The sequence below is a fragment of the Eschrichtius robustus genome, chromosome 3, assembly GCF_028021215.1.
Source record: "Eschrichtius robustus isolate mEscRob2 chromosome 3, mEscRob2.pri, whole genome shotgun sequence".
NCBI lineage: Eukaryota > Metazoa > Chordata > Mammalia > Artiodactyla > Eschrichtiidae > Eschrichtius > Eschrichtius robustus.
Window position 1 is genome coordinate 142,589,291 of NC_090826.1, and position 21,860 is coordinate 142,611,150.

The 21,860-nt window shown below is 40.1% G+C and overlaps 1 protein-coding gene across 2 annotated transcripts in view; it reads left to right on the plus strand.

Moving 5' to 3' along the window:
* Window positions 1-21,860, plus strand: part of RGL1 (ral guanine nucleotide dissociation stimulator like 1) — a 291,746-nt gene that overhangs the window by 175,410 nt on the left and 94,476 nt on the right. The window lies entirely within an intron of this gene.

The window sequence follows — 21,860 nt, forward strand, 5'->3', positions numbered from 1 at the left end:
CTTAGATGGCATTCATTTTCAGTAAAGAGTCCAAAACACAATATTTAGGAGTTATTGAACTGAAATCTTCTTTGGAGATTTTGCTCTGGTGAATCAGATTACCCTAGAAACTGGCAGAGGGCCAGGCAGCCTTTCGCCTCTTTTGCTTGAGTATTTCCAGTCCTGTTGGTAGTTACCCAGAATCTTTGAGGGAGTTAGACGAAATGATCTCCAAGATCCCTTGTAGATGGAAAGTACTATGATGTCGGTGATATACTGGATTGGCAAGCAGGAGCTGTGTCTATGTTGACCTCTTCTTGTTCTGTACCCATCACAAATAATTCACTCCTTCTTTCATTCATTCACTTATTCATTCAAATGTGACCCCTACTATGTGCCCAATAATGTTCTTGGTTTCTGTAGGCAGCTCATAGAATTTTTGAGCACTTTTATTACAGTGGATTTGAGGGCCTCCGAAGTTCAGTTCCAGTCTCTCCCTCTCTAGTGTTATTTCCTGTGTCTCACTTTTACATATTCCACGCTTTAACCTAACTATGCTACTTTCCTGTCCCAGGGTCTTTTTCCCCGACTGTTGCCTCTGTCTGAAATGTCCCCCTTCCCCCTAATCTCCTGTGCAAATCCCAGCCATCACCCAAATTCCAGCTCACGTGCCATTTCTTTCACAAATCCACTTCTGTTTCCCAAGTGGTGGTAAATTATCCTTTTCTGAGCTCTGTAGCACTTTGTACTTCTCTTGTGATTCACATGTAATCGTATTAGGTTGAACTGTATGAGATTGCCATATTAGTAAGTTAAAAATGGTTGAATATTGGCAATTTTATATTGTTCTTTTTAATATTAGGAGTGTTCATGTATGGAACTTAAATTAGGTCTCTTTACACAAGTACTACACTCATGACTCATGTTTACCTAAGATTCCTTGGTCTTTTTAATTTTTGTAATATTAATTGTTATGAAACGAAGTCTCATTTAGCCTGTACTTGGAGAGTTGATTTTAAAAAGATCTAATTGTAGAAAATATTTATTTTTATTAAATCTGATTTTATTTGTCTTAGCTAATATTCCCGGTTTTAAAAAAAGTCTTCTAAAATTCTGATTCCGTAAGTCAGCGTACCAGATATAACTTTCAATTCGGTTTAATAAGGTTCTATATAATTGTCTGCTTCATTTGTAAAAATGATTTAATCAACATGGCCAAAGACAAAACTCTTTGTTATATTACTAGAGACGTTCCCTGCTCCTAGCCGTACTCACTAGTCGACATTGCTTCACCATTCAGCATTCCCTGACTATAGCGAGTCCCCTACATACGAATGAGTTCAGTTCGGAGAGCACGTTCAAGTCCAGTTTGTTCATAAGTCCAACAAGGTTAGCCTGGGTACCCAACTATCACAATTGGCTATGTACCGCTGCTTTTATGCTTGCTTCTAGACATCCTGGGCTTGAAATAAAGGTACTGTACTACTGTGCTCTCTACAGTAATGTACAGTAAAGTACACAAAAGTACAGCCACTTGTAGAGGATGCACACAAGTGACAATGTACACCAGCCACGTGAACTAACTTACAAGATTGGATGTTCACATCTTTGAAAGCTCGCAACTTGAAGGTTCGTACGTAGGGGACTTACTGTATTTGACTGGAATACGACTCTACAACCGTTCAACCCCTAGGGCTCCATCAGATCCATAAAGATAAAGAAGATGTGGCACATGTATACAATGGAATATTACTCAGCCATAAAGAGAAACGGAATTGAGTTATTTGTAGTGAGGTGGAGGGACCTAGAGTCTGTCATACAGAGTGAAGTAAGTCAGAGGGAGAAAAACAAATACCGTATGCTAACACATATATATGGAATCTAAAAAAAAAAAAAAAAAAGGTCATGAAGAACCTAGGGGTAAGATGGGAATAAAGACGCAGACCTACTAGAGAATGGACTTGAGGACACGGGGAGGGGGAAGGGTAAGCTGGGACAAAGTGAGAGAGTGGCATTGACATATATACACTACCAAATATAAAATAGATAGCTAGTGGGAAGCAGCCGCATAGCACAGGGAGATCAGCTTGGGGCTTTGTGACCACCTAGAGGGGTGGGATAGGGAAGGTGGGAGGGAGACACAAGAGGGAGGGGATATGGGGATATATGTATATGTATAGCTGATTCACTTTGTTATAAAGCAGAAACTAACACACCATTGTAAAGCAATTATACTCCAATAAAGATGTTAAAAAAAAAAAAAAGATCTAAGGAGAGAGTTGGTGGAATGGTTTTTTTGAATGTGTGAGGCATCTGTCATGTCTGTAGTACTCCTTTTTTCTTGTCTGGGGGTCAGAATAGGATGGAAAGTCAGTTTGATCTGATGTTGTTTTTCTCGGTGATTTCATGTTAGCCCCAAGTGTTCATTGCTTACAAAGCATCTGGGATATTGGCAGAAGCGGTTTGTAGGCAAATCAGTCCGTTGTTTCTAGTCCACCTTAAATTCCTGTCTGAAAATCACTGTTTCCTTGTTGCCAGCCTTCAGACACTTTTATGATTCTCCGCTTCTGTGAAGATTCCATTCATCAATATTATGATCACATCTTCTGGTTCTTTCAGTGCCCTTCAGGCTATTTATCTGGCTCCAGAGACATGAAGTCACTTAAAGGGCTAAGAGCTTTCTTAATCTTGCCTTCTCTATCTTGGGCTCTAGTTTCCTCTTCATCATGCTGGTCCTGCCCTTTTTTCCAGTTTGAAGATCATTTTCCTTGATAGTGAAGATAGAAGCTTAAGGGGAGTGAAGTAGTTCTCTTTTCTCTCTTATCAGTTAACATTACCCCACCTATCAGCAATGAGCTGCTCCCTTCCTCATTTTGCTCCTAATATAGCTGAAGAGAGCTCTTTAACTTGACCTTCACATATTCATAAGACTCAGTTCGTTATGACTGTTAACTTCCATGTTACCATGCTTTTAGACCCTAAGTATATAGCCTTAATTATGGGGCCTTCTTCCTGTCTCTAATAACTTGGGAGGGCTTCCCTGGTGGCGCAGTGGTTAAGAATCTGCCTGCCAATGCAGGGGACACAGGTTCGAGCCCTGCCAGGACGATCCCAGATGCCACGGAGCAACTAAGCCCGTGCACCACAGCTACTGAGCCTGTGCTCTAGAGCCCGCGAGCCACAACTACTGAGCCCGCATGCCACAGCTACTGAAGCCCTCGCGCTTAGAGCCCGTACTCTGCAACAAGACAAGCCACTGCAATGAGAAGCCCGCGCACCACAACAAAGAGTAGCCCCCGCTCGCCGCAACTAGAGAAAGCCTGCACGCAGCAACGAAGACCCAATGCAGCCAAAAATAAATAAATAAAAAATAAATAAATTAAAAAAATAATTTGGGAAACATGTAGAACCTTCTTGATTTCTTAAAACTTTTATTTTGTATTTGGAATATTTGTCCTACCTTTCTTGAATCCTCTTCCCTGTAACAGAAGGTTTATGCTAATTTAATTTTATTTTTTAAATTTTTTATTGGAGTGCAGTTGATTTACAGTGTTGTGTTACTTTCTGCTGTACAGCAAAGTGAAGCAGTTATACATACACATATATCCACTCTTTTTTAGATTCTTTTCCCATATAGGTCATTACAGAGTACTGAGTAGAGTTCCCTGTGCTATACAGTAGGTCCTTATTAGTTATCTATTTTATGTATAGTAGTGTGAATATGTTAATCCCAGTCTCCCAATTTATCCCTAAAAAAGTGTTTTCCTAACGTTTGGGATTCTGTCTGACACCTGTAGGAGAACATAATCACTTTCTCCCAAGGTTCCTGTAAATCCTGCAGCAGTAACTCTTTGTTAGTGATCACAATTACGTCTTCAAATTATTGTTTTCATTCCCTCCTATCAGCAGAGCAGATAAAAACCTAGAAGAAAACATCAACAGCTGTTTCCCTGGTGACCACAGTGAGTAGGAGGAGTCAAAGATGAAGTCTAAGATTTTTGGTGTCGTTGAGCTGAGAGAATAGTGATGCCATTGGCAGAAATGGGATTTTGGGAAGAAGAGCTTCTTTGTGGTGCTGACGGGATGGGGGTGCCATGACCATTTTAATTTTAGACATAGCACGCTGGAGAAGTTTTCCAGTTAGAAGAGGTTTGGGATTAGAGGAATACATTTGGGTATCACTCCCTCAGCGGCGAATGAAGCAGTAAGAATGGACGATACGGAAAATAGAACAAGGGTGAGGGCCTTGGGTAATGTCATATTCAGGAGGCAAGAAGGCAGAGAGAAGCTGGTCTAGGAGTCAGGAGAAGTGTAGTTGGAGAGGTAAGGGGGAGAAGCAGGCTAGTTCATTAGCGCAGAGGACGGGGGCGCCGAAGTTAGAGGCTTACGCACTCTAGAAAACCAGCAGAGTAACACTCTCTCAGTTTTGGTTATTTCAACTTTCCAGAGCATACTTAAAAACTGAGAGTTATTGAAAAAACTCTCTGAGTAGCCCAAATAGCTCTCACCCCGTAGGAAAGGCCATCATTCTTAATGTATACCACGTGAATTCCTAATACATAACAAAGTTGGTTATTTATGTATAGTCATAATAAGGTTTTTGGTTTACAGTTGAGTGGATATGGCAAATTTGAAGAGAGTGGGGCTTTTAGAGGTAGACATGCTCATAATAACAGACATGGACCATCCAGTGGAAGGCTGCGTTCATATGTCACTGTCTCAGTGAGGCCTACTTTTAGCCACTCATTTAAATTGCAGCCCTCCCCCACCCTGGAACTCACCGACCTCCATTTCAGCTTCACCCGCCTTGCCACTTAACTACTGTGTAAGGTACTGTTTTTGTTTTGTAATTGACAGACAGATTGATTGCCTTTCTCCTGCATTAGAAGGTAAGTTCCAAGAGGACATGGGTTTTGGTCCTTTTTTCCCCCCTGCTGTCTTCCCAGAGTCTAGAACAGTACCTCGCAGACAGAAGACACAATGAATATTTATTTGTGGAATAAATGGATGTGAGAAAGTGATGATGATTAGATAGCAGGCATTGAACTATATGGGATCATTTAGCTTTGGACTAAGCACTGCTCTCTGTCAGTGTCTCTGGGGGACACTTGTACAATCCCTTGTAGCACTGATGGCTCATGGAGCTCTGAATGAAAGTTTAAATCATGCTCAGGATATTCTACTTCTGAAGGCAGAAGAACAGAGACGTTTCCATCGAATTAATAAAACTTTTAGAATGTTGCTGTTTAAAAGGTTCCTCACTGAGAAAACAGCTCTTTCTAGGTTGAACGTTAAATTTCCCCATGAAGGATCACTGTTACGTGATTTAAATTGTACTGGTTTGTTAAAAATTTGATTTTTTCCTTGGCCTCGTTTGCACCCTGAACAACTTCCTTCCAGAGCTGCTGGAAGGAAATGTTAAAGGTACTGCCTCCTTCTTTCCCAGTCTCAGAGACCTTTGACCAGAAGGTGTGGAATTAGTTAGATGCTGGGGCTACAGAGAAGTATGTGGTGGCTAAACTTACAAATGACTAAGTTAGAAGCTCTCACTGGTTTTGCCTCCACACCGACGACTGCTTTCTTATATGACATCTTGTGCCTCTCATGCCTTTTTGACAAAATGAATCAATACAGTTGGCCCCCTGTATCCACGGGTTCCCCATCTGCAGATGCAACTGTGGCTAGGAAATACTCGGGGAAAAAAAACTTCAGAAAGTTCCAAAAAACAAAACTTGAATTTGCCGCTTCTGCAACTATCTACATAGCATTTACATTGTTATTACAACTATTTAAATAGTATTTACATTGTATTAACTATTATATGTAATCTAGAGATGATTTAAAGTATATGGGGATGTGTGTGGGTTGTGTGACAATACTACACCATCTTATGTAAGGGACTTGAGCATCCGTGGACTTTGTCGTTCTCAAGGGTCCTGGAACCCATCACCCACAGATACCTACCGAGGGACGACTTTATGTGCTTCCAACTAAGTGCTAGGTGTCCGTCAGATTACATAAGTATATTTGAAAAATGCTACATTTCTCCCCAGTTAGAGCTACAAAGCATAGCTCTTCAGTTCAGTTCCAGCCTGGCCACCTTCTACCTCTTCCAGGACAGTTACCTTCTACTCCCTACAGAAGCATTTTTTTTCTTATTCCCCTCTTTCATGGTTTACTTTGGACACAACAGCTGTGTACACAATTTCCCTGGCTCAGTATAATTTAAGTTTTTTAACCTTACAAGTTATAGAAGTGACTGAGGAGAGCTTTTTCATGTGATGGGAAAGTCCCCCCACTTTAATTAGAGTGCCCAGGCAATATGGAGTTATGTAATAGGTATTCATGCAGCTCCGTTCGTTACATAACGTAATGGTCGCTCACAACCAGATACTTAAATCCATCTCACATTCAGAACCATTGTGCCCACTTGCAGAGACAGTGCTTTCTTTGTTTGCACCAAATAAGCAGCTAGTGATTATTAGCTTAGCTATTAAGTTAAATCACATTCCTGGAAAGGGAAATGTTGCAGCTTTTTTTTTCTCTTTTAAATGGGAGAGGAGAATGCATTTTTGAAAATCCAGACATACAATTACTACTGGCAACATGACCATTACACCTGTTTGACAAGAGAAGTTTATGTTTTGTTTGATTAAGACAGTTATAATTTCCCAGAGCCCTGTGACCTCTGTCGTGTTAATACGAAATCTAAATATTTATGTTCAAGTAGTTTTGGCGACTTGGAACAGCTATGTCGTAATTTGCCTACGGTGGCATCTTTTCCCTCCCAGTAGCCCGTAGAGGGAATCTTGACTTGCTGTTGCGTATAGGACCTGAGAGTTGGTGATTCATTCACAGAACCTGACGTGGAGTCAGTCGGCTCTCACTATTTGACGTGTGTGGCATGAGGGGCAGAGGGCCGTACATGGGGGACCTTCCATGAGCAACTGGGGGTCCGACCTGCTGGAGCCACGTGGCACCACTCCTTGAACGTGGCTTTGGAGTCTGAAGGGTCTGGGCTGGACTCTGGCCTCTGTCAATTTCTAGGAATGTGACTGGGTCAGTTACTTAGCCCCTTGAGCCTTCAGTGTCCTCATCTATAAATTGGTATTATTGTGAGAATCAAATGAGATTGTGTATATACAAGAGCTTTGAATATTAGGGCCACACAAACGCAAGATAACATTATTCCCAATCTGAACTTTTCTAGTCAGAAATGGACTTGTATAGTAACACTGATTAACTTATGCGTTCATTTACTCTGATCTGCTCCTGTCAGGAGCAAGTCAAAGTAAGTGTATGCTTCTGCTCTGAATAAAACTAATATCAGTTGATGACTATGGAGAAAGAATAAAATTGGTCCCTTGCTACAGGTAAGGGAGAAAGGGAGCTGGAGAGGAGAGTGGTACCACCAAAATTTTAGAAGAGGGAACTCATGCCCAAGTAAAAGCAGATGATTTTACTTCAATCCTGGTTTATTTCATTTGATGATCATTGGAATTCCTCTGGCAATTTTACTGTGCTTCTTAATCATTAATGTTTATTATAATAATCTAGGACTAACTGCTGATTTCCCAGTTACAGGGACCTGCATTTTGTAGGTTGGAGGTTGGGTCCATGAATCTGCTTTTGACAAGTACCTCAGGTGATTCTGATGCAAGTGGATCATGGTCCACATTTTGAGAAACCTTTGCATTCTTTAGTAGTCTTTTAATTAAATCCTTTCTTATTTCCTTCAGTTCATTCTTCTTGTAGATCCATGTTATATTTGATCATGGTATACCTCCCTGCTTAAAATCTTTTAATGGTTTCCCATTGATATTAAGTTTAAGATCAAAATTCTTCTCCAGGCTAAGCTTGTCTCCTGCCGCCCTACCTACCCTGGCTCTCTCCCCTTTGGCCACGTCAGCTTCTCTTTATCCTTCAGGATGCCAGGTTTCTTTCCTCCTTCAGGGCATTTGCATGCAGTTCCTTCACCCGAAATGTTCTCTCTCTCAACCTTTGCCTGGTGAACACCTGCTGATTATTCTGATCTCTGTTTCCTCGGTGAAACTTTCCCTGATCACCAGGACACAGTCTGATCCCTTTACCTTATGTTCTTTTAGCACCTTTTTAGGGAGAGCTGTGATCTCTCTTGGCATTAGATAGTTAATTGTTAAATTATCTGTTTAGTATTTGTCTTCTCCGCTTGAATGTTGGCTTCATGCAGATAGAGACCATGTCTGTGTTCACTTCTGTATCTGCAGTGTCTTATAATATAGCAACTTAAGCATAGTAAAAGCTCACTAAATATTTCGGAATAAATGAATGAATGAAAGTAGGATTTGTGGTAAAGCTGCAGTCCTCTAGACCTCCATTGAAGAGGGCTTAATGCCTGGGATAGCAAGTTAGCCTTGTCATAAGGTGGAAAGCACCCTTACTTAGCATTCTAGAATGCGACGTTAGAGCACTTATTTGTTTCAGTAATACAAACTTACTATAAATTCAGGGACCTCAAACAGTGTTCTTAGTGTTCAAGGCTTAGAACCTGGCACAGAAGAAAGGGGACGTTAAAAGGCTTCAAATAAACTCCTTACTTACTTTATACCATGTCTTTCATGCAGAAAGTATTGGAAGCTTCTTGGTAGTCCAACACCTCATAAGTAAACTTGTAGTGTATTTACACTTACATTATGTAGCTGGTTGATTAGCTTGTGTATTCATTTCCTCAGATACTCCCAGTTGGAGCTGCAAGAAGTCGAAACAAGAGCATATTCCCACTCTTTGTTTTCAAAGCAAGCAATTGGTTCAGTGGCATTTACATCTGACAGAGCAGTGAGGACAGTGTCAGCCTCAGAGAATGAGAGATCCTTGTGATGTGTAGTTTGATTCAGTGACTCGATCTTGATGGGAAAAGAACTCTGGAGAAAAAAAACCCCATGACTTCAGTAATTTTTATAATCATGATAACCAAGTATGGAATTAATGGAGACTCAAAAAAAGCTCCGAAGAGTCATTTTGAGAATTCACTGTAGTTCTCAACTGCTGTGAAGAGATAGAAACAGTTAACTTTGTTTACCTAAGATTTTTTAGTTCCGAAGAGAGTTTGACATTCTTCAATAGATCTAGGGAGTATAATCAGCCTTTCATTCAGATTTTTAAATGATTTGCCATTTAATTACAACATTAATTTGTTTTTCACTCATTACAACAAACATTTACTGAGCACTTGCTGTGTGTTAGACATTATTCTATACCCCAGGGATATAGTAGTGAACAAGATAGATTAGAGCTCTGCTGTTGCAGAATTTACAGACAGCAAACATGCAAACAAGTCAGGGCTATAAGGCAGTTAACCTAGATAACATGATCTGGCCTGGCCGGGGAAGATGGGTAGTGGGACACTGGAGGGATGGTCCAGGTGGTGTATCTGAGGAGATACCACTTGATCAAAAGCAGTGAATGAGGGGAAGGACCCACCAGGAGAAAATCAGGCTGAGCAAGCGTGTTAGGCAGAAGGAACAAACGCAAAAAAATCCTTAGGTGTGAATGAGTTTGCTGTGTTTGAAGAACCGAAAGAAGACTGGTATGGCTGGGGCTTAGAGAGGGAGGGAGATGATTTTGGTGGTGACGTCAAGGAGGTAGGCAGGAAGGGCCTGTGGGCCATGGTAGAGTCTGCATATTATTCCAAGTGTCACGGGAAGCCAGCGAGAGGCTTTAAGCAGGGGAGTGACATGATCTGATTTGTGTCTTTAAAAGATTACTAGGGATGCCATAAGAACAATTTGAAAGGGTATTTACCTTAGCAGTCCAACTCAGAGGTGATGAGCAAGCATTGTATACTTTTATTGTATATGGACAGACTTTTCTTGTGTGTATGTACATATTTTTTTATTTGACTGAATTTAGAAGAATCAAGAAAAATGTTACTTAGGGAACATAGTATCATTAGATAGATTTGTTAGATGAAAAACTCATTTTTGTCTTAAAAACATATTTATTTAATGTTCTTGAAGTGCTTATTGATGTGGTTATAGGCTAATTTCTGGAGCTATCAGTATTCATATGACTAGCCTTTGCCTTTAACAATTTTATGGTCTAGCGGAGGATGCCTGTCAATAAACAAATGCTTACAACATACTATGGAAAGTGTGTTTGGCTATTATGAATGAAGCTGCTCTAAATGTTTCTGTCCCTGTCTTTCGGTGGACATAATACTCGTATCTTTTAGGAATGGAATTGCTGAGTTACAGGATAGGCATGTTTAGCTTTGGCAGGTACTTGGACTTTATTCTGAAACTAGGACTTGTGCTTTAGAAAGATGATTTTAGCAAGACTAGAGGCAAGTGAAACAATTTAAGTGCTTGTTATACATACCCAGTTAAGAAATGAGGTCTAAATTAGGGTAAGACAGTGAGGATGGGGGAGAAGAATAGAATGGAGAGATATTTAGGGAATGGGACAGGTTGGATTTTGGAGGTGAGGGGGAGATAAGTCGGGAATAAAGATGATTTGTAGGTTTATGACTTGGATCATTAACGAAGTCAGAAGCTAGAGAAGGGGTGAGATTTTAGAGGAATAAAATGAGAGTTTCTTTTTGTACACGTTGAGTTAGAGTTCCTTATGGATTATCCAGGTGGATGTGTAGTAATTGGAAATTCATGTCTAGAATTTAGAAGGAAAGTAAGAACTCAAGTTAAAGATTTGGGAGTTAGTATAATATTTGTGTTAGGTGAAACGGGGGGGCGGGGGCAGTGCGTAATATGTGTGGAATGGCCAGAAAGAGAGTATAGACTAAGAAGGAAAGAGGCTTGAGGTTGGGAATGTTTCCATACTGATGGTAAGTGAAGGACCAAGAACTAGTGACCAACCTGTAGTATCACAGGAGACCCTTGGAGGAGATGAAATAGAATTCTGGTTAAGTGTGACTGGGGGTCTATACCACTTGGACTTGAATCCTGGCTTTGGCCGCTTTTTAGCTGTGTGCCCTGGGACAAGTCACTTAGCCTCTCTGGGCCTCATTTTTCTGTAAAATATCTGTAAAATGGGGATAAGAAATTTATCTGTTCTCTAAGGTTATTATGGGATACATAGAAAGCTCTTAGAATTATTGATTGTTGTTGTCGAGAAGGTGATGTTCGTAAGCCCAAGGGGCAGAGAGTTCCAGGCGGGAATCCACGGTGCCAGTTCTGCAGGAATACCCCAGGAGGTAATGCTGAAGCATTTCCATGGGATCGACAACCAGGTGGAGGAGTAATGAGGGCAGAAGTAAACTCTGTAGGCCCATGTAATACCTTCCCTTCTTGTGGGAAAACCCATTAAACTTCATAAGATAAACACATAAGAAAGATCACTTGGTTTGCTTGAAAGCATCTCAGGCCATTGAATAAGTGTTAATAATAACTTAGTTTATTATGTAGTTCTTTTATCTCAAGCAGTTCAAAGCTTATCCCACATTATTTGGGAATCATCCATGCAACATCAAGGTGAGTAAAGGAAGGTAAAGGTAAAACTGTTCCCACTTTACAAATGAGGAAACTAAGACTAAGAGAGGCCACACGACTTTGTCTAAGCTTTATATTGGTTAATCAACTTCTCCTTTATCCCACCAATAAACCTTACTCATCTTTGGTTTTTGCATTGTCAAGCACAGTATTTCTCAAAGGGTAGTCAGTAGATCTTCTGCATTTAAAATTATCTGGGATGCTGGCTAAAATGCAGATCCCTTGGCTTTATTTTAGGTCTACTGATCAGAATCTCTGGAATATGGACTCAGGAATCTGATTTTACCCAGCATCTCAGGTGATCCTCTTGAAAACTGCTTAGTGTGTTCAAGGAAACAGACAAATTCCAAAATGTACATCGTTTTTAGTGACATCTTTTACCAAAAAATATCTTAAAATATCTTATATTCAGAAACTCAAACTACTATAACTAAAACTTTAGAGCCTTTTCTGAACATACGGTCTTTATGAAGTTGAGTAGTGCCTTTGGTTAAAAATAAAACTGATTCTATCTATACAAATGAATGACGCAGTCCATTGGTCTGTTACCAGAGCACGGCTGGAGGTGTCACAGAGAAGCTATGGCTGTGGACTGTATATATTTACTTTAATTTGGCCAGTGGTTCCATCTCCAATTACTATTTACAGTTATATAGCATTGATTAGAAAGAGTCGCTCTCTATATAGTCATAGCTTCTATTTGCGTGTCATGGTAAAATCAGCCATATCTCTCTATGGTATTCCTTGCGGAGTAGCTTTAAACTCTCAGGGCTGGGTAATTTGAAGACTCTGACTCTAGGGAATGGGCTTCATAAGACCAAGCCCAGATCCAGTCATGACGGCTCATGCATCTGCTTTCTTCTCCTTTAGTGGTAGAGGAAGGGGACTTATCTGTGTGAGTCAACATCTGGTTGGGTTCTCTGTTGTTACCTTGGCTTTCAGCAGTCTCATAGTAGGAACTCAACAAATAGATGTTGAATGAATGGATCCTCTCGAGTGTATTTAAGAAATAACAAAAGCAGTTAAATTAGAAAGAGTTATTCTAGCTCACTGCTGAGACAAACAGAGGGCACTAACAAGTATTTGAAGATTAACTGACCTGGAACTAGAAACAGAATCTAGTTCCATGCCTTCCTTATGAAGGCACGGAAGTTGAAGCTCAGGGTTGCAAGAGACCTTTATCCCCATCACTGCTGAAATTCTCTCTGTAAGGCCGCTGCTTAATTACCTGGCATTTATTTAATTTATTAAATATTCACTGATGTTAAGCTCTACACATCCTTTCCTTCCATCCCACTAAATGAAAAAATTCACATTCGTATAACCTCTACTGTTAAGTTTTTAAAGAGTATAGTCCTTCATTTCTTTTGTAGATTCCCTTAGCCCCTCATTTGGATTCTTTGCATAATGGGAGCTCTTTTAATACTCTTTCTACTAACTGACAGCAAGAGTGGGTCATGAACCACGGGAATGAGGAGCACATTATTAGGAAGATAAATATTTTCTTTACAACTGGCATGCCTATTTTTTTACATATATTTTTGACATATTAAAATCTAGTGGACAAAATGGTCCTCTTTTCAAAAGTTTCTGTTTGCTTGGGGAAATTGGATCTGTGTTTTTGCCAGGTATCAATTCTCTCTATCCTCTGCCCTCTCCTCTATCTATTTTTATTAAGTGTCAGCGCCACTTTGTCTGGCTATATCACATAACCAATCATATTGTCATTTTGCTTTCATTTTCCTTTCTTTCTAAAAATATAAGGCAATTGTCTCATGACTAGAGAGATTTATAAACCTAGCAGGTAGGAAAACTAATTAATAATCTGGAAATTAGATTGTTAGTGAGTTCCCCTGCAACCCTCAGGGATCCTACCCTGTGTTTATCCAGTAACTTCTCGTGCAACTTACTGGCCTTGTTCTCCTGGCATCTTTTTGAGCCCTTGAGTGAAGTCATTCATCTTTCTTGGACTTAATTTACTCATTAATTTACTCATTTAAGAAACCACAATAATGAAGGGGAAGTTTCATTTTCCTCCAAAGAGGGTGTTTAACACAAAAACAGTATTTTTTTTTTTTTTAATCTTTAGGTGTTAAAGATCTCAGTCAATGTCAGGAAGTAAGAGGGATAATGCCAGAGAATATTTGATGTAATAAGACATAATTTTGGTGAAAGTAATTGGGGTAGGGGAAAGAAAGTGAAAAGAGAAGGATTTCAGTATGACATACAATATTTTCTTTTATCTGTAGAATCCTGAATAGTTCTTGTAAACGTTCAACATGCTTTCAGATCTATTATCTAATTTTATCTCTTTCTTACAACAGTCCTATGAAGTATGGAGATTCTAGTGTTGGGTGTACAAATAAGGAGACTGAATACCCAATGCTGTGTCACTTTGCGTTTTAATGCAACACGCTGTAATAGAAAGACAGGGCTAGTTTTATATCCTGACTCTGTCAGTTATGCTAATTGGCTGGCTAACTGGGTGAGACGGCTCACTTCTCCAGACCTCAGTGTCCTCAAGTCAAGTAAGAATAATTCCTATACCCAAGGATTGTTATAAGGATTGAGCATCCAACCCATAAAGGCTCAATAAATATCTGTTAACCCTCTCTTCCTTTTTATTCAGGGCATAAGGGTGATTTTCTTAGAATTAATTTGCAACTTATGAATAGGAAAACCTGTTTTTAAAAAAGCCAGTTTACTTCGGTCTATCTTTCAGAGAGAGGTACTCAAGATAAACTAAATCAGTCTTCATACTTTGCCCTAGATTGGATCACCTGATAGGATGCTTGAAAGATACCTTGTCTCTCTGTAGGTAGCCAGTTCTACAAGCCCGTGCATGATCTCGGAATACTACCTGCGCCAAATGCAGCGCTGAGGGTAGAGTGCTTGCCAGGGACTCTTTGTGTCCCAGAGCTTTGTGGGAGCTGTAAAGTGCAACTGTACATTTGAATTTGTAAGTCCACATAGGCTTGAAAGATTCAGTTTTGGATGGGAAAAGGAGTCAGCTGGATAGTCATTCCTCGAATTCTGAAACCCAGGGGGATAATGATTTTGCTGGCATTTTGATAATGGGGCTTGATTTTTATGCCCGTGTCGTGATAGGTGATAATAATAGTGGGAACTGAATGTTTACTTTGCTTAAAACTGAATTTATCCCATAGGAAAATGGGGAGGATAAGAGATTCCTTAGTGTGGTGTGCAGAAGAAGAATCAAGCTAATGATTCAGCTGGGAAACATCAGGCAACTGCCACCCTCTGCTGCCGCAAAGATTGGTGAAGGAACACTTTACATCTCAACAGGAGATGAAGCCCTGTGGAACTGTCGGTGGGATTTATGGAGGGCTGGGAAAGTTGCTGGGCTGTGAGGAAGCCTTTCCATTCAAAGCAGGCTTCATTCACAGAGAATATTAGGTCCCACAGAAGCTCGCTACTCCCTGCTGACCTTTTCAGACAGGGGTTGGCTGGGTTGCACAAAAACAGAATGAGTTCCAGAAAGCCAGGGCGCCTGTTAACCTGTGACCTCAGCATAGGAAGACCTTGGGCATTTGAGGTCTGAATGTGTGAGACAGGAGGGAGCTGTGAATTTTGCAAGTTCACTCTGGACACTAAAAACCCTGTGTGACAATTTGTGATGTAATTTGGCATGTGCAGCGGTGACTATTTTAGTTCAAACCTCCCTCCCCCCATAACTGTAAATCCCTGAACTTCTCAAAATAGCATGTGATTTCTTCATTTTGCAAAGCCAATGACCAAGACATTGAAACTTTAAGTTATTGCCCTAGGTACCATAGTAAATTGGCCTCAGAGATGGAAAGGGAAGCTGTTTAATCATCTTAATCATTAGCGTTCTGAGTTTCAAGCAGCAGAGTAGCATATAAAAGTGAAATTATTTTATTTGAAAAACATAGTCAGCAAACTCCCTTAAATCCACTTAATTTTTGAATCTGCCTCGTTAGAGACTCCTTAAATCCATAAAGGAGGAGGACCAGAATGCCAGCAGTAGGGGTTTGTGTGAGAGAAGATCCAGTCTGTTACGGGTTAACACTGGGCGGAACAGATTCACAGCCAGGAGGATGACCATTTTTTAGGAGATGGAAAACACAACTTCCTGTTTCCCCTTGGAGAGTTCCTGGACTCTCTGGGATGATCTAGGAAACTCTGCTGAGACAGGATGGTGGAAGGGACTGGGATTTCTGTCTGATAAAACACTGGCCCTTGTTTGTTATTACAGCTCTCTTAGCATTTTCCTGAGGATGAAGCGTACTTACCGTAGAAATCTGACCACATTCTAACGTGTGTGGCTTCAAGCAAAGTCAGCTCTTGGGGATCTTGTAATTTTTTTAAGAGCACGTTAATTTGTCAGGCACATGCTCCTCTACCTCTTCTCCTTTCACATATCTACTTTTTTCTTAGTTCAGAGGCATAGTTTTCTATCTTCTGTGAGGTCAAAGGTCATGGTGACAACACACATGCCTTAACCGGAGTGGACACAGAAAGAGAAAAATGTTCTACCAGTATGAATTCTCTCCTGAATTTGCCATTGGCATAATCTGAGAGGGACTTCTAGGCAGTGGTGTGCTGATAAATCAACTCTCCAGACCCAAAGCCCCGATTTGTAGCCAGTTTGCCAATTTCCATGGTGTAGATATTTCCACCATGGCCAGATTCACAATACCAACATGATGTCATGGAACATAGGATTGAGGAATGTCTACAGTCAGCTCTTGCAAGTGGGACGGGCTGGCTCCAGCATGCTGCTGGCTAGACCTCGATATGTTTGTGTAATTAGCTGGAAGGTGCATATGCTGGCATCTGTATGAATCTGGCAGTGAAGATTACTCCTGGATTCTCTGTCCAGAAGTACTACCACAGATCAGGTGAGTGTAAATTTGCCATATGTGCAGGTGCTTCTTCCGGTGCTTGACATCTTTGCTCTTGGAACCCCCTTAATTTGGGTATTCTTCCAGATGCCATCCTCTGCCCTCTAGTCTTTTTTTCTGTACACTCTGCCCGGAGGGTGAAGCTGTTTTAATTGACGTGACTCCTACATATTTCCATCTTAGACCTATCCCCCAGCTTTTGGATTCTGACTGCCTGTTGGACTGTACCATTGGAAAATCCCAAAGATACTTCAAATTTTACATTTCTTTTTTTCCCCCTTTTTTTGGCCGTGCTGTGCGACATGTGGGATCTTAGTTCCCCGACCTGGGTTCGAACCAGTGCCCCCTGCAGTGGAAGTGCAGAGTCCTAACCACTGGACCGCCAGGGAATTCCCAAGTTTTACATTACTAAAGTGGAACTCAGTGCCTCTGCCTCACAAGAATCTGGCTTCTCTTTCTCAATTTTCTTTCATGTGGGTGGTTACTTACTTATCTTTCCAGTCACTTTCAGATGCTACCTCTATGTAGAGTCGCTCCTGGTTCTTCCATGGCATCTGCCTATCTGTCCACCATTTTACTCATATTGCATTATAATGGTTTCTTTGTGTCTGTTTCCTCCTTCAGACTGAACATCCTGGGTGTCTGAACTGCATGCTATTTACCTTTGTATCTCTACTGTCTCGCACAGTGCCTGGCACATAGTACCGTTTGGTTAATGTGTGCCTGAATAAGTAGATGAATAAATGAGAGATCCATTCCGTACCCTTTGTATGCACTTAGCAGTGAGTTGGCAGACTTAGGAAATAAAAATACAGGATGCCAGGTTAATTTGGAAATTCAGATAAACAACAAATCATTTTTCAGTACGCATAGGTCCTAAATACTGCATGAGACATACTTACGCTCCCAAATTGCTCAATTATTTATTATTTTTCTGAAATTAAAATTTAGCTGGGCATCCTGGCAACCCTAACCTAGCAAAAGAAGTTAGCTGACACCCAGAGTGGAAGTTCACACGATGCAGGGGTTCACACTGAGCTTGACATCACATGCCTTAGGTTTCATATAGACTATGCCTTACATCTCTGAATGTCCCACGTGTAAATAGATCTCTATACTCAGATGCACTGGCCTCTCCATAACGTTCTGCTTTGTGCCATTACATACACATATTTTTTTCTTTGCATGGCAAGGACATTTAATCTATACGTATTTGGGCAATATGGACAAATGATCAGAGTTTGTGAGTCATCTCACAGCATTTCCTATACTGGGGTGGTTTCTTATTGTTTCTGGGTGGTGGTTACAGAGCATTTGAATAGATGTTACAAAATGGACCCTTGGTGTTCCGGGATGAGCGTACAGAGAGTAACGTGCTATTCTTAAAGTTCTGTAAAACCTTGACTCTGGGTTTTAGATTTTCTTAGGGAGTTACGTATGACTGGAAGAGTGCTCACTATTTACGTTTCTGCTCAAGCCAGGCTGCCTGAGAATGATGTACTGAAGATTAAGCATGGCTTGGAGAAGGACTTCATACTGTCTCCAGTCTAATGAGGTTGTTTACTTAACACGTTCCCTGTTAAAGTATCAGATGACTAAAGGATTATATTGATTGAAGACAATTTTTTAAAAATTAGAAACACCCAAGTTGTGAACAGTTTACGTTTTAGAAGGCGAGAGAGTATATTTCTCAATGACTGGAAACACGATTGAAACATGGCACATTTCATCTCTCACATTCTCTTTCTCCTGTTCCCCTTATGTCAAAATTGGTAATTATGGAAATTCCGTGGCTAAGACAGTTGGGCAAGGTTTTAGATATTTACCCCATAGGAGTCAGACATGTTCTCTTAGGGAAAAGCTGAATTCTAATGGCAGAAGGATTGGCCAAAAACACAATCATGAAACATTCTTGTGGCCTCAGTATCATGATCTTGTCAGTAAAGCGATGGTCTCTGATTAAATCCAGATTGAGCTGTTTCCTGTTAGCGTGCTAACCCAGAGGGCAGGCTCAGCCCTCCATGTCTCGCTCTCTAAGTCTGGGTTTTTAAACACTTGTCTGCCAAGGCTCTCCCCGCCGCCTCTCCCAACTATTCTTTTAAACTAGAATTTAAACGTATTGAGATATTACAAACAAAAACAGACCCTAAAGTCTCTTAAGGGTCATGTAGCTATTGAATATTTTGCTGCAAAAATGAAACTACAATTTTAGCTTCTCCATTCTAACCATAGGCGTAGTGTATTTTTGTGTGTTTCACTTTTGTATAATTTTATTTCAGTTCCAGTAACAAGCAGATAATTACAAAATTTTTATTTCATAAAAATGTACTTTATTTGAAGGTTGGTAAATTAAAACTCATCTTCGAAAATCTGGCCTTCCCCCTGCTCTAGCAAAGAGATATTAGGGTACTTAGCAAATGTGCAGAAAATGAGAGTAAACAAGTGCTCTGACATCTTAAATTGCATTTTTTTTTGAAGTAAGTCCAGTATATATATATATATATATATTTTAAATTTTTATTTATTTACTTATGGCTGTGTTGGGTCTTCATTTCTGTGCGAGGGCTTTCTCTAGTTGCGGCAAGTGGGGGCCACTCTTCATCGCGGTGCGCGGGGCCTCTCACTATCGCGGCCTCTCTTGTTGCGGAGCACAGGCTCCAGACGCGCAGGCTCAGTAATTGTGGCTCACGGACTATAGTAGTTCCGCGGCATGTGGGATCTTCCCAGACCAGGGCTCGAACCCCTGTGCCCCGCATTGGCAGGCAGATTCTCAACCACTGCGCCACCAGGGAAGCCCTTAAATTGCGTTGTTAATTTTTGTGAGAATGACTTTAGGCATCAGAGCAATTCCTGTACTTCATTTTATGATATTGCCATTGATGCTCACCTGTTGCAATGAGAGAATGATTTTTAAAATCTAAATATTCAGAATATTCTGTTAGCCATTCTGTTAGCTCAATCATGGTTCTTCCTAATGTACAGATAAAAACACTGAGGAACAGAAACCATTGAAGGGACTTATGGGGATCAAGCATGCGTACTGAGATTTTTTTCAGAGTGAAAGGAGGAGTGAAGGGAGGCGACTGGGTTAATGAGTAACATGATTCCATTCCCCAGGGAGAACCTTGGCTTCCTGCCAAATCTGCTTTCTGGCAGGAAAAGGGACCCACTTCATCAGGGTCTTTGACAAGCATTTTTCTCTGTGTTTGGATTTTTGGCGACATCACTGCTTAGGGAAAAATCAGTTCTTTTAAATAGTTATTACTTCTAATAAGAAAAGATTTAAAGTGGAATTTGCATTGTGAGTAAAATAAGAATCATCAAATTCTAAAATTGTTTGGTGAGGGAACCCTGACATTGTCACAAGGTAAGGAAACTTGATTTAGGATTAGAGCTTGAATATCTGTAGAAACTGAGAAGCCATTCCTTTTGTTGTTGTTAACATTTGAAATTGAGGTATATTTTTTTAACTACTACTTTTTAATATTATCAGCCTGATCATTATTTTGGCCAGATCTTTTGAGGTGACAAAGTAAAAAACACAAAGTATCCCTAAATTTTGGTAGTAAGAAAGAGATCAAAGGAACATAGATTTTTTTTTTTACATTAATTTTTATTGGAGGATAGTTGCTTTACAAGGTTATGTTAGTTTCTTGCTTTACAGCAAAGCGAATCAGTCATACGTATACATATGTACACTCGTTTTTAGATTTCCTTCCCATTTAGGTCACCACAGAGCACTGAGTAGAGTTCCCTGTGCTATATAGTAGGTTCTCATTAGTTATCTATTTTGTACATGGTAGTGTATATATGTCAGTCCCAATCTCCCAGTTCATCCCATCCCCCTCTTTCCCCCTTGGTAACCGTAAGTTTGGAACATAGATGTTTGAAGATAAAAATTAACATTTTATTTTATAATGTCTTGATTTTTCTTTTTTTAAGTAAAAAGTGGCAAATGTGAATTAAGTTTGAAATGCATCACAGTGACTTACTAAGCTAACATTTTCCAAAGTATGTTCATTCTGACGTTCTGCAAGATGCTCTGAGACTAAAGGGAAATCCATTAGAAAATGTCATATACCGTATCCTTCTTTTGGAGTTTCATACATGTTAACTTATTAAAAACTTTAAGAAATTCTGCAACAAAGAAGTATATTGGACTTTGTTTAACTCTATAGTTTCCAAACTTGACTGCAGGACCTTTTGTTTTGGAACTAGTGTTTTACAGCACACACTTAGGACAACACTGTACCAAGTAATTAAAAACATGATTAGACTTTGAAACCATATATATTCTTCATTTATTGTTTCTAGTTAAAGTTCACTGAAGTTCCTGGAAGACAGATGGATACTATTAGGCCTATTCTAAAACTACATACAGTGTGATAAATAATGATTATAAGACCATGATCTGAGTCAACAGGCCTAAGAGACCTAAAGAAACATTTCGGTGTTTTGACTGAACCAGAACCCTTTCCTTGGTAAAGTAAAAGTATGTTTCAAAAATTAAATAAAGAAATCAAGTCATCCACCGCATATGCTGGAGTCTTAATATTAATTCCTGCTAGCAGTTAGCCGTGATGGCATTAAGCTATTCTAAGCCCCTTCTAAAAGTGATGGCCTTTGCTTTGGTCTTACAGAAGGCAATCTTGCCTGCTAACTTCCTTCCGGTGGTTTAACTTTTGACAGGCCAGGCGAAGAAATAGCAAACACGTGACTTAATAAGCACAATATCATCATTAAGAGATTCGGTTCTCTCTTTTTTTGCCCCTCTTCTTTAATTTTCACATGTCTGATGATTTCAATTTAGGAAAATCTGATATAAAACAATTCACACTTAAAACTCAGAGACATCGCCTGGTGATTGCTTGCATCACTTAGAATGATTATTTGCTTAGAAAAAGTGCCTCTCTGTAGGGCATCTTCCCCTATGCCTATGAAGGACAGGTTAAACTTTGAAAAATCACGTCGCTGTATAATTTGTTAGGCACAGGTTTATTGTAGAATGTAAGGCACACCTGTATTTTTCTTCAGTTTGTTTCACTTCCCTCATGCTCAGTTTTGAAGCTTTACAGATATTATCACTAATCAGTTCTTTAGTATTATGGTTTATGCCTCCAAGGTGCAGTTATACCTACCAATACTATTCACAGTTTCATTCTCATGTGATAGCTACTTTTCACAAGGAAACGTCTTCTCTTGTACATGGCAAGTCTCCAGAAGGCAGGGGTCATGCACCCACCTACACTTTCCATTACTCGTCAGAGATTAGCCGAGGTCTGCTCCGTACAACCGCTTCTCAGCCAACTCTGTTGATTACCAGTGATACTGAATCAGAAAGTGTATTGCCTCCCATGAGCTAAAGAACATCAGATCAGGTCAGATCTCCCTGGATGTCTGTGGAGAACGTACTCCCACACAAATCTAAAAATTTAACAATCAGCTCTCCAAAGCCAGCACGATCGGTTCCGGCACACCATTGTAGGAGCTGTCTTCGAGAATGAGTTTGAAA